This window comes from Marmota marmota, unplaced genomic scaffold, assembly GCF_001458135.2.
Source record: "Marmota marmota marmota unplaced genomic scaffold, marMar, whole genome shotgun sequence".
Lineage (NCBI taxonomy): Eukaryota > Metazoa > Chordata > Mammalia > Rodentia > Sciuridae > Marmota > Marmota marmota.
Window position 1 is genome coordinate 38,070,994 of NW_026000229.1, and position 9,838 is coordinate 38,080,831.

Here is a 9,838-nt window from a genome sequence, read left to right on the forward strand (position 1 = left end):
CCAAGCGAGAAGCCCGCGAGCGCTCGGAGAGGCCGCGGGAACCGGGCCCGCCCTCTGCGGGAGGGACCTCGGCGCGGGGAACGGCGAGGAGGGGCCGCGCTTACATGTTTGTGCAGCGCCGGCTTCACCTGGCCGCGAGTTTGATTTCAGGGTGTGGCCTCAGGTAGGACATAGCGAACGCAGAACAAGGGAAAAATCGCGCAGGGGTGCAGGGGCAGCAAGGCAAGGAGCCCCGCTGCCGAAGGGACGACCCTTGCCCAGTGCTTTCCCTCCAACCTCTTGGCTCCAGCTCCCACCGACCCTGACACGGCCGCTCCCATAGCTGTCTGCCCGCCACGCAAAGACCCGACCTGGATTATCCGCTGAGCACCGGCTGGTAATTAACTCATTAATTTATCTTGCAGATGCACGCTGTGGAGCCGCAGGCCCACTCTTTGGGACCTAAGAGGTGCCGTGGGTGCCACCCACACATCCTGGAGAGCCCAAGCTGCAATCCTAAAACCTGGCACCTTGGCCTGTCTGCCCCATTCTGAATTGTTCTGGGATAACCGCCTTGTACAGGCAGAAGGGCAGGATTTAAAGGGATGCAATTCCCCATCACACCTTGTTTAGTCCTGACAATGCTCTGGCCTCTGGATTCCAGGGTGGGATACTTTGGGGGACTGAAAGCATCATAGGAGCACAGAATCCTGAAACAGAGGAAGGGGTTCATACAAAACCTCTCCGTTTCTGTTCCAGAGCCAGCATCCCCTCCTTGTACCCAGCAATGCCCTGGTTTAAGTTCAGGATGGCATTTCCAGTGACTCATTCCTGACTTCCCATTTGGGGTAGGTTGGGACAGGTTACCCTGCTTCTTTGGGACAGAGGATAGATTTTATGTTGAGCAAAGGGGCTGGGACCACTTGTCTGTGTCTAATCCAACAAGGAAGTGAGAAGACTCTTATTGTCCTGGACTTGGGCCCCTAGAGAGGGCTGCTGGCTGAGTGCTGAGGGGATTCTGGCTTGGAAATTCAGTACATCTGGACCCCAAATGGCTGCCTTCAAGTGGTGGCTGGGTAACTGCCAGTGTCAGTGTGGGGATTTTTTTTTTTTTTTTGTAGTTAGGATTGAATCTTGGGGTGCTTAACCACTGAGCTACATCCCCAGTCCCTTTTTGTTTTGAGTCAGGATTTTGAGACAGGGTCACACTAAGTTGCCTACCACCTCTGTAAGTTGCTGTGGCTGACCTTGAATTTGGGATTCTCCTGCTTCAGCCTTCTGAGTTTCTGGGATTACAGGCACCAATGTGCCCAGTGATTTTTTTTTTTAAGCCCTTATTGGTTACCTCAGATTTAAATTATTGAGGTCACTATTCCCACATAGTTTTGTTCACTGATTCTTTGACTAGGACAATGCTATTTGTGGATAAATCATTACATTGTGGGCCCTATTGCTATGCATAGTTTAAGACTTCCACCAAATAGAAGGTTATCCATGGGAATTCACCAGTCACTAACCAGTCTGTACTCCATATCTTTCTACACCAGAAGCTCTGATGCCCTCAGCTTCCCTAGGGAAGGCTTTGTGCCAGGTAACATTTCCTGGTCCTGTGTTCTAAGGAGGGCACCCCAACACAGAGATGGACATTTAATTTCCATTCTTCTTTCCTTACTGTATCTCCTTCTCCTCTCCTCTGTGTCTTTTCCAGGTGGATTCTTTTTCTTTCTTTTTTAAGTTGTCAATGGACCTTTATTTTATGTATCTATTTGCAGTGCTAAGAATGAAATCCAGTGCCTCACACAAGCTAAGCAAACACACTGCTATTGAGCCACAACTCCAGCCGGCAAGGTGTATTCTTTTTCTTTCCTCTGACTGGACACTGTTGGCTGATTCTGTTAGACAAACCATGACCTCTGGTGGCTGCCCAGGAAGCTGACTACTGAGTTAAGGATGGGACCTTAACTCAGTAGTTAAGGTCCATGCAAGGAGGACAGGGCAGGTGGTACAAGTATGGCTTTCCCCACATATTAGTTATCCAGGAACATGGATGTGGTGGTCTAATACTGACTTCAAGAATTTGGATGTGCTGTATAGAGGGAGGAAGTAGAGATTAGTTGCTAAGAATTCAAAATGAACCACAAACCAAAGTTAGAATGAAATGCATTATGTGATTGAATTTAGAATCAACACCCTAAATTACTTTATAGTGACTCACAAATGTACATGTGAATTTTTTTTTAATATAGATGCCTATGTACCAAAACCACAGTTCCAAGCACTACCTTTGAACTATTAAAACTACAGTAAGTGTGAATATTATTAAAAATGAACTGGTATTTAATTTATTTGAATCCAGGATTGGGTATCCCAGAATAACTACTAGATAAGTCCTTCACCTTACATAGAGTAAATCCCAGAACCCCTAGATTCTTCCCACCTTGGGAGAAAACAGTTGGGCTTGGGTATTTATTTAGAGAGGTACAGAGTCCTGAAGGAGACTGACCCAGATTAATATGCCAGATGTGCCAGAGAAAAAAATTCCCATACGAGATATGAGAGTAGACTAGAGAACTCTTGGGCCACCATAGTACCACATTTCTGAACTTCCAGTCCCTTCTACATGTGGTTCAGGTGCACGAGGTTGGATATTGCCCTACATATTGGGATGACTAGGACATACAGGGTGGGTCCTGAGTGATTAATTCCTATGTGTGACTCTCTTCTCTCTTCTCTGATCCATATGCAGCTCAGCTCTGTTCAGGAAGAGAGCAGAAGTGTGGTAAGTGTCAGGAGCAGTTTGGGGGACAACACTTCCTCCTGTGTTCCCATGCCTCTCTCTGGCCCCCTTCCATGCTGAGCAAAGGGATGGGGCAGGCCCATGCCCCTCTGAAGAACCTTGGCTGCTGGCTGAGGGAGTTTTCCAGGCACTGCCATTCTACACACTGGCCTGGAGCCCTGGACGCAGGCACCAAAAACAGACATTTCACCGTAGATGGGGCTTTTGGAGCCTTGCCTGCTCTGGGGCATTGGCTGGCCAGCATGGTCTGCAAGGGCTTCTGGGCAGGCCCAGGGTAGGGCAGCCACTTCCCAGTGTTCTCTCAGACTGTGGTTGTCAGAACTGTTATAACATCTGAGCACTAGCAGCCAGGGCTGAGAGCCCAAGTTAGGGCCAAAGAGGAAAGATATGGATCAACTTGTGGTTTAGAAATACAAACACATTATCCTTTCTCTGCACCTTTCTGCTCACGACTTGAAAAGCTTCCTGGGGATCAGGAACCTGCTAACAAGCTCTCTTATGTCTCACAGGGCTCCTTCCTCTGGATGCCTCTGCTGTCCTTTGATAATAGTAACAGTAATGCCTGCCAATTACTGAACACTTCTGATGGGTCTGATGGACCCTGCCCTGTGCTAAACTGTACATATTATCTCAATCTTCACAGGGATCCTTGGATATAAGCATTATACTATTGTTATTCTTGTTTTACAGATGAGGAAACTGAGGCACAGAGTGGTTAAGGAACTATCTTAAGATCTCATAATTATTGCTATATACAGAATGTTTGTGTACCTCCCAAATTCCTATGTTGAAATTTAATCACCAATGTAAGGGTATTAGGAGGTAGGGCCTTTGGGAGTGATTAGTTCTGAAGGCAGAACCCTCATCATAAATGGGGTTAGTGTCCTTATGAAAGTGGCCCTGGAAAGGTCCCTGGCTCCTTCAGCTATGTGAGGTTATAGTGAAAAGAGCCATTTATGAATCAGGAAGTGGACCTTCACCAGATAACAAACCTGCCAGCATCTTGATCATGGACTTTCCAGCTTCCAGAACTGTAAGAAACAAATTTCTGTTGTTTATAAGTCACCAGTCTATGGTATTCTGTTTACAGCAGCCCAAATGGACTAAGCTAGAATTTGAATCTAAGTATTGAATTTGAATCTTGCCTAGCACATGCAAGGCGCTGGGTTCAATCCTCAGCACCACATAAAAATAAATAAAGGTATTGTGTCCAACTACAACTAAATATATATACATATACACAATACCTTTATTTTATTTGTTTTTATTTTTATGTGGTGCCAGGGATAGAACCACATAAATATATGCAACTGCCAGGCCCAAGGAGCCCTTAGGCAGGAGGGAGGTAGTATCAAGACTGTAGCCCATTTGTCTCTGTAGACTTATAGCATGCCGTTAGCCTCAATTTCTTGTCATGCATAACTGGAAAGAGCATCTCCTCCCTTGGGAAGGTGGTGGAGTGATGAAGTCTAGAGCATTAGGGTACAGGGATCCTGAGGACCAGTGGCTCCAAACAAGGTAAGCATAGCTGCTGAAGAGTCAAGAAGAAAACTCCTCTCCTCCACCTGTGCACATGCATGAATAAACACATACACACACCTGCCACAGGGAGCAATCAAACTCAGTTTGGTATACCACAGAGCAAAATCCCAGGATTCTTCCAAAAGACAAGGCTACCACTTGCTAAACCAACCCAACAGGTCAATCCACTTTGGATCCCAGAGAGAGAACCCCGGCCCTGTCTAGGGCCCAGCCAGGTGTTTGGGAAAAATCCATGGGTTCCTGCCTGGCTGCTGGATGGATGTGTCCTGCTCATACCCTGAACCACGACAGAGAGAAACTACTATTCCCAGAACCTCAAGCCTCTCTCTGCCTGCCTCTTAAGTTCTGAACTGTACTTGGCTCTTCATGCCAGTGAGAATAAATGGGACTACCCCCTGAAACACAAACTGGTATCGAGGGCCAAGCTTGCCTGATAGTCCCAAAGAGACCTGGTAACTTGGGATGAGCTGCTCAGATGTAGGGATCACTGCAGGCTATGTCACCCTTCACAGATACTTGAGGTACATGCTGAGCTGTACTGGGAAGGTTTGGGGAACAAAAAGAGCCACCTCTGCACTGAGGACAGTCATTTTGTAGACATGATGAAATCATTTAATATCTTCTCACAGAGCCAGGTTGTGGCTCAGTGGTAGAGTGCTTGCCTAGCATATGTGAAGCACTGGGTTCTATCCCTTGCACCACATAAAAATAAAAACAAATAAAATAAAGGTATTGTGTTCATTTACAACTAAAAAAAAAAATTTAAAAAACTACAACTACTCTGCAGCCTCCTGCTCTTTTTTTTTTTAATTTTTTTTTAAAATATTTATTTCTTTTAGTTATTGGCGGACACAACATCTTTGTTTGTATGTGGTGCTGAGGATCGAACCTGGGCCGCACGCATGCCAGGCGAGCGCGCTACCGCTTGAGCCACATCCCCAGCCCCAGCCTCCTGCTCTTAACAGCTTCCAAAGTTCTATCCAAATGTCTTTTGCTGGCATTTTAGCTCTCTGGCTGGCATTATTGCTGGCAGGGGGTAATCCCATTTATTCCCACTGGCATAACACTGGAAGCCTCCTTAAAAGGAAACTCTTCATTGTCCTCTTCTCTCCTGAGCCTCCAGTAGCCATTCCAGAACTGAGGCTGGGGCAGGGCAGTGCCATTGAGCCCAGGGCCTGACTTTCAGGGAGGACAGGAGAGTATTGGGGGAGCAGAAAACCTGTGCCTGAGCCAAGACCCAAGTTCCAGGGGAGGAGAGAGCCCAAGGAAGCATGATTTTGGCTGTGCAAGCCCCATCTCCAACCCAATTGGCAGAACACCTTAGCTATAAATGCACACAAGCTGCAGCTGTGGGCTCTGTGGCCTTCAGGGAACACTGCATCTGCCCTGGATCAGTGTTAGAAGGCATGGCCTGTCTGCCACTTAGTCTGTGCTAGGCTGCCATCCCCTTTCTGGGTCTTTCCTTCCCCAGCTCTGTTGCACACATCTTAAAGAGCCCTAGACTGTGACAGAGGTGGCTGGCTTGTTGGGACATTCCTGTGAAAGCTGACAAGGCAGGTCATGGTCACACCACTGTCACACCCTCACCAGTCACTAGTACAATAACCAATGTAGGGTTGGTGGGTATCTGGGGGCAGCTCCTCGCTGCCACTCTGCCCTTTTCCTCCATAGGAGCCCTGAACATCTGCTCCTGCTCCTAGGCCTGGTTCCAACCTTCCCTAGGACTGAGACTTCCACATCTTCCCACCTTTCTGGATCCCAGACAGCTTCCTCCAGCAAGATCCACTCCAGTGGAATATAAAAGTCTTCTTGTCCCACCTGACCCTGGTGACAGAGTGAGAGGTAACTGCCCTCCTACATTTGGGAACTGACATCTGATGTTATCTATTGCACATTTAAATTATTGCCTGGGGTTAAAAGTAAATACCAGTGAGAAGACCACCTGAGGCAGAGGACCTCTTGTGTGCCTCCCCACCCTCTGCCCAGACTCTCTCATGTCTAGACACTGTTATTATTCTCTTCTTGGGTTTAAGGCATTACCAGTCTATGGTTAAAATGTAAGATGCTACCCAGGACACAGAACTTGAGTTGATTTATTTACAAATTAGTTAGATCTGTTTATCAGAAAGTGACCCAGTACTGGGGGACAATTCTGTCCTTGGGGAGCCCTTGGTTAACAAGCATGGGCTGGGCTGGGACTCTATATTAAACAGGGTGTAGGACGGGAGAGCAGAGGCAGGAAGCATAGAAAAGGGATGGGGCCACTGCTCTCAAGCCATCAAGCTACCTAGCAGTTCTTACCTGCTCCTGTATGGGGGCCCTGTTGATGGACAGGCAGCCTGGGCAGTAGAAGAAAACTGGGCACAAATTGGAACCCCTGGTCCTGAACCACCCCCAGCCCCGACAAGTTAGCAGTGTCATCTCAGTACTTACTTTTCTTCTCTGGGCCTGTTTCCCTCTGTAAAAAATGATGGGGTTTGGACTAGACATTCTCAGAGGACTCCCTGTGGCTTGAATGTGCTGTAGCAAGCAATCTGAGATGACCAGTTCCCTTATGGTAGCCTTTCCTCCTCTGAGCTCCTCCCTGCTGACCTGGTACTGTGCTGGGCCATACAAAGAGACTCTGGTGTAACTGGTCCCCTAACTCCCTCTACTCCTGTGCCTTCCTCTGCATAATTCCATATGGAGCCTTATTTGAAACTGAAAGAAAGAAAATGGAGCTGGAGATGCTCCAGGCTAGGGAGCTGAACCACAGAACCAGTCTACCCGGTTTTAACTCTACTGCTGCCATAATCTTCAGGAGCCCCTTCACCAGGCAGGCAGGCAGGCAGGCAACAGGAGACCTTGACCAAGGTGACTGGTTTGTTGCTATTTGCCCTGGGGAGAGTGAGCTGGGTCCTGCTGCACTGAGATCAGAGGCCAGAACAAATGTACCACCTACCTGCACTTTCTACACCTGCTTCTCTGAGCACCCAGAGGGGCCTCCTCAGGTCCTGGGCAGCCTAGGTATGTATGAAGGACAAAAGTCTGCTTCCACCTGAATGGACAGAAGCTGTGGGCAAACCAGAGCACAAGTAGATTATGACCAGGGCAGAGACGCCTGGATTTGCTGATCAAGGCACCACTTTGGCAGAATAGGTTACCACAGAGAACCCACAGGTGTGCAAAAGTAGTCATCATTGTTCCTCTGTAAATACTTGGGTCTCTGCATTGCCTGATGTGTCATGATGAGGTTTTATAGAAAATGCTGGCCAGCATGGGTGTTCCTTTGTAGGAATGAGGCCCATGTGACCTCTTATGTAGTTATAAGGGTACTTTTTTTTTTTTTTTAAACATGATTTCGCTCAGAATTTGAAAGCCTGTTATGTTTTGGGTTTCACTTTATTTTTTTGGGGGGGGGTGACTAGACTGAGGGATTGCTTTTCCTAAATTCATAGGACAGATAAACTTTTGGTAATAAAAGCAAAGAAAGTCTGAGACTGAGCCTTATGATAACCAGGCATTTCCAAGTCACTTGCCACAGTAGTCAAGGAGCTCTCAGTGGTCTCCAACTCCAGTCCCTCCACATGCAGCACCTCCAAGTTTTGTGCTTTATATGGGGGTCAATAGAATATGGTTATTCAAGGAATTGTGGACACCATGTGACAAAAGAGTCCAGGTTCAAACAGGAATGCGACCAGGGCCATACCCAGCCTCTTGATTACTATGTGCAGTCCAGTCCAAGTATCCACATTTTGAACTCCAGACCCCCATAAGGGGGTCTAATAGTCTTAAGTAGCCAGGCACAGTGGCACATGTCTATAATCCCAGCTACTCAGGAGGCTGAGGCAGGAGGATTCCAAGTTTGAGGCCAGCTTGAGCAACTTAGAACCCCCATCTCAAAAAAAAAAGATGGGGAAACTGAGGATGTGATGAGTGATAGAGTGAGCCTGGGTTCATTCCCTAATACTAGAAAAAGAATTAATTCTTTAAATTAATTCCTGAGAGAAACTCAGTGGGTAAACAGTTTGCTACTGGGAGAAAAATGGACCTGGTATTGCAGTTCTTCCTAGCTTGGATGGGCATAGATCTACCAGCATTCTGAGAGCTTCGCTTTTCTTGAGGGAAGGGTTCTTCTACAGCCACCTCCTCCAGGAAGCCTTTCCTGATTCTCTTAAACAAGGTCTCTTCCTCATGGCACCTTGCTCCTTCAGTAATCTTAGCAGCACCCATATTGTTTTACTTAATGCTGTTTCAACAACCATATCACATAGGTATTATAATTATGTTTGTTGAACATGTCAGGAAATCAAGACCTAGAGACATGAAGTAACTTATCCAAGTCACCAGGAAGAAGCAATGCCAGGCCTGATGCTCATCCTGCTGACTACACTGTTAACCCCATCATCCTGTTTAGCACAACAGACTAAAACCCAGGAAAGATAAGATTCCCTTTACCTCATATCTCCCACTTCTCAATTTAGCTCCCTTTGGGCCCTACTACTGTGTCTTACTACATGAGCACTCATTTTCCGCTAGGACCTGTAGATTGAAGCTTTTTCCATAAGTGTTTTTCATTCTTTTTTTTTTCCCCCTTTGGTCCATCTGTATAAAGTCTATGTTAAGAATCATCTTCTAGTATTGGTTTAATTTTATAAATTATCTGGACTGGATGAGTCATGGCTGACAATTTCAGTGATGAGTCTGGGGCCCAGAGTGGGCGGAAGGACAAAGCCACCCAGTTGCTGATTGTGGCTCTGTGGTTCAGCTTGTTTTTGGTGGGGTTGACCCCATGCTCAGCTTTCCTTTACATTACTCTATCAAAGGATTATAAGTGTCCCCGGGGCAAGGGTTCTGTCCCATTTATCTATCAGCACTTTTCCCCACCACCCCTCTGGCCACCAGTATTTTGTACTTAATAAACACACAATCCCTATCATGGGCCTGGAAGTCAGGTATCCAGAAAAAGCACTGACTGGATCCCACATCTTGACAAGTATTGTGGTCTGAATGTGTCCCCCAAAGTTCATGTGTTGGAAAATTAATCCCCAATGCAACAGGGTTAAAGAGGTGAGACCTTCAAGAAGTATTTGGGTCTTGAGGGCTCTGCCCTCACAAATGAATTAATGTCTTTACATAAAAGTTTATTACAAAATTGAGTTAGGCCCCTCTCTCTTATTTGGGGGCGGGGTTACTGGGGATTGAACCCAGGGGTACTTAACCACTGAGCTACACCGCAGCTCCTTTTTATTTTTATTTTGAAACAGAGTCTGGCTAAGTTGCTTAGGGCCTCACTCAGTGCTGAGGCTGGCCTTGAACTTTGATTTTCCTGCCTCGGCCTCTGGAGTTGCTGGGATTACAGGCGTGGGCCACCATACCTGGGGAATTAGGCCCTCTCTTGCTCCCTTCCCTCTCTTGCCCTTCCACTTTCTGCCATGGGATGATACAGCATGAGGCCCTTGCCAGATGTGAGCTTCTCAATCTTAGATTTTCTAGTCTCCAGAACTATGACCCAAATAAAGTTCTACTGCATATAAATTA

At 46.8% G+C, this 9,838-nt stretch overlaps 1 long non-coding RNA gene across 2 annotated transcripts; it reads left to right on the top strand.

Moving 5' to 3' along the window:
• The first annotated feature begins 169 nt into the window (after positions 1-169).
• On the top strand, positions 170-9,838 carry LOC125613308. Of its 2 annotated transcripts, XR_007343836.1 has the most exons (5): positions 170-376; positions 2,226-2,282; positions 2,726-2,758; positions 5,990-6,160; positions 8,603-9,838. It is a non-coding gene; the product is annotated as an uncharacterized LOC125613308 (long non-coding RNA). The 2 variants fall into 2 exon arrangements; XR_007343835.1 differs by having other exon boundaries at positions 5,990-9,838.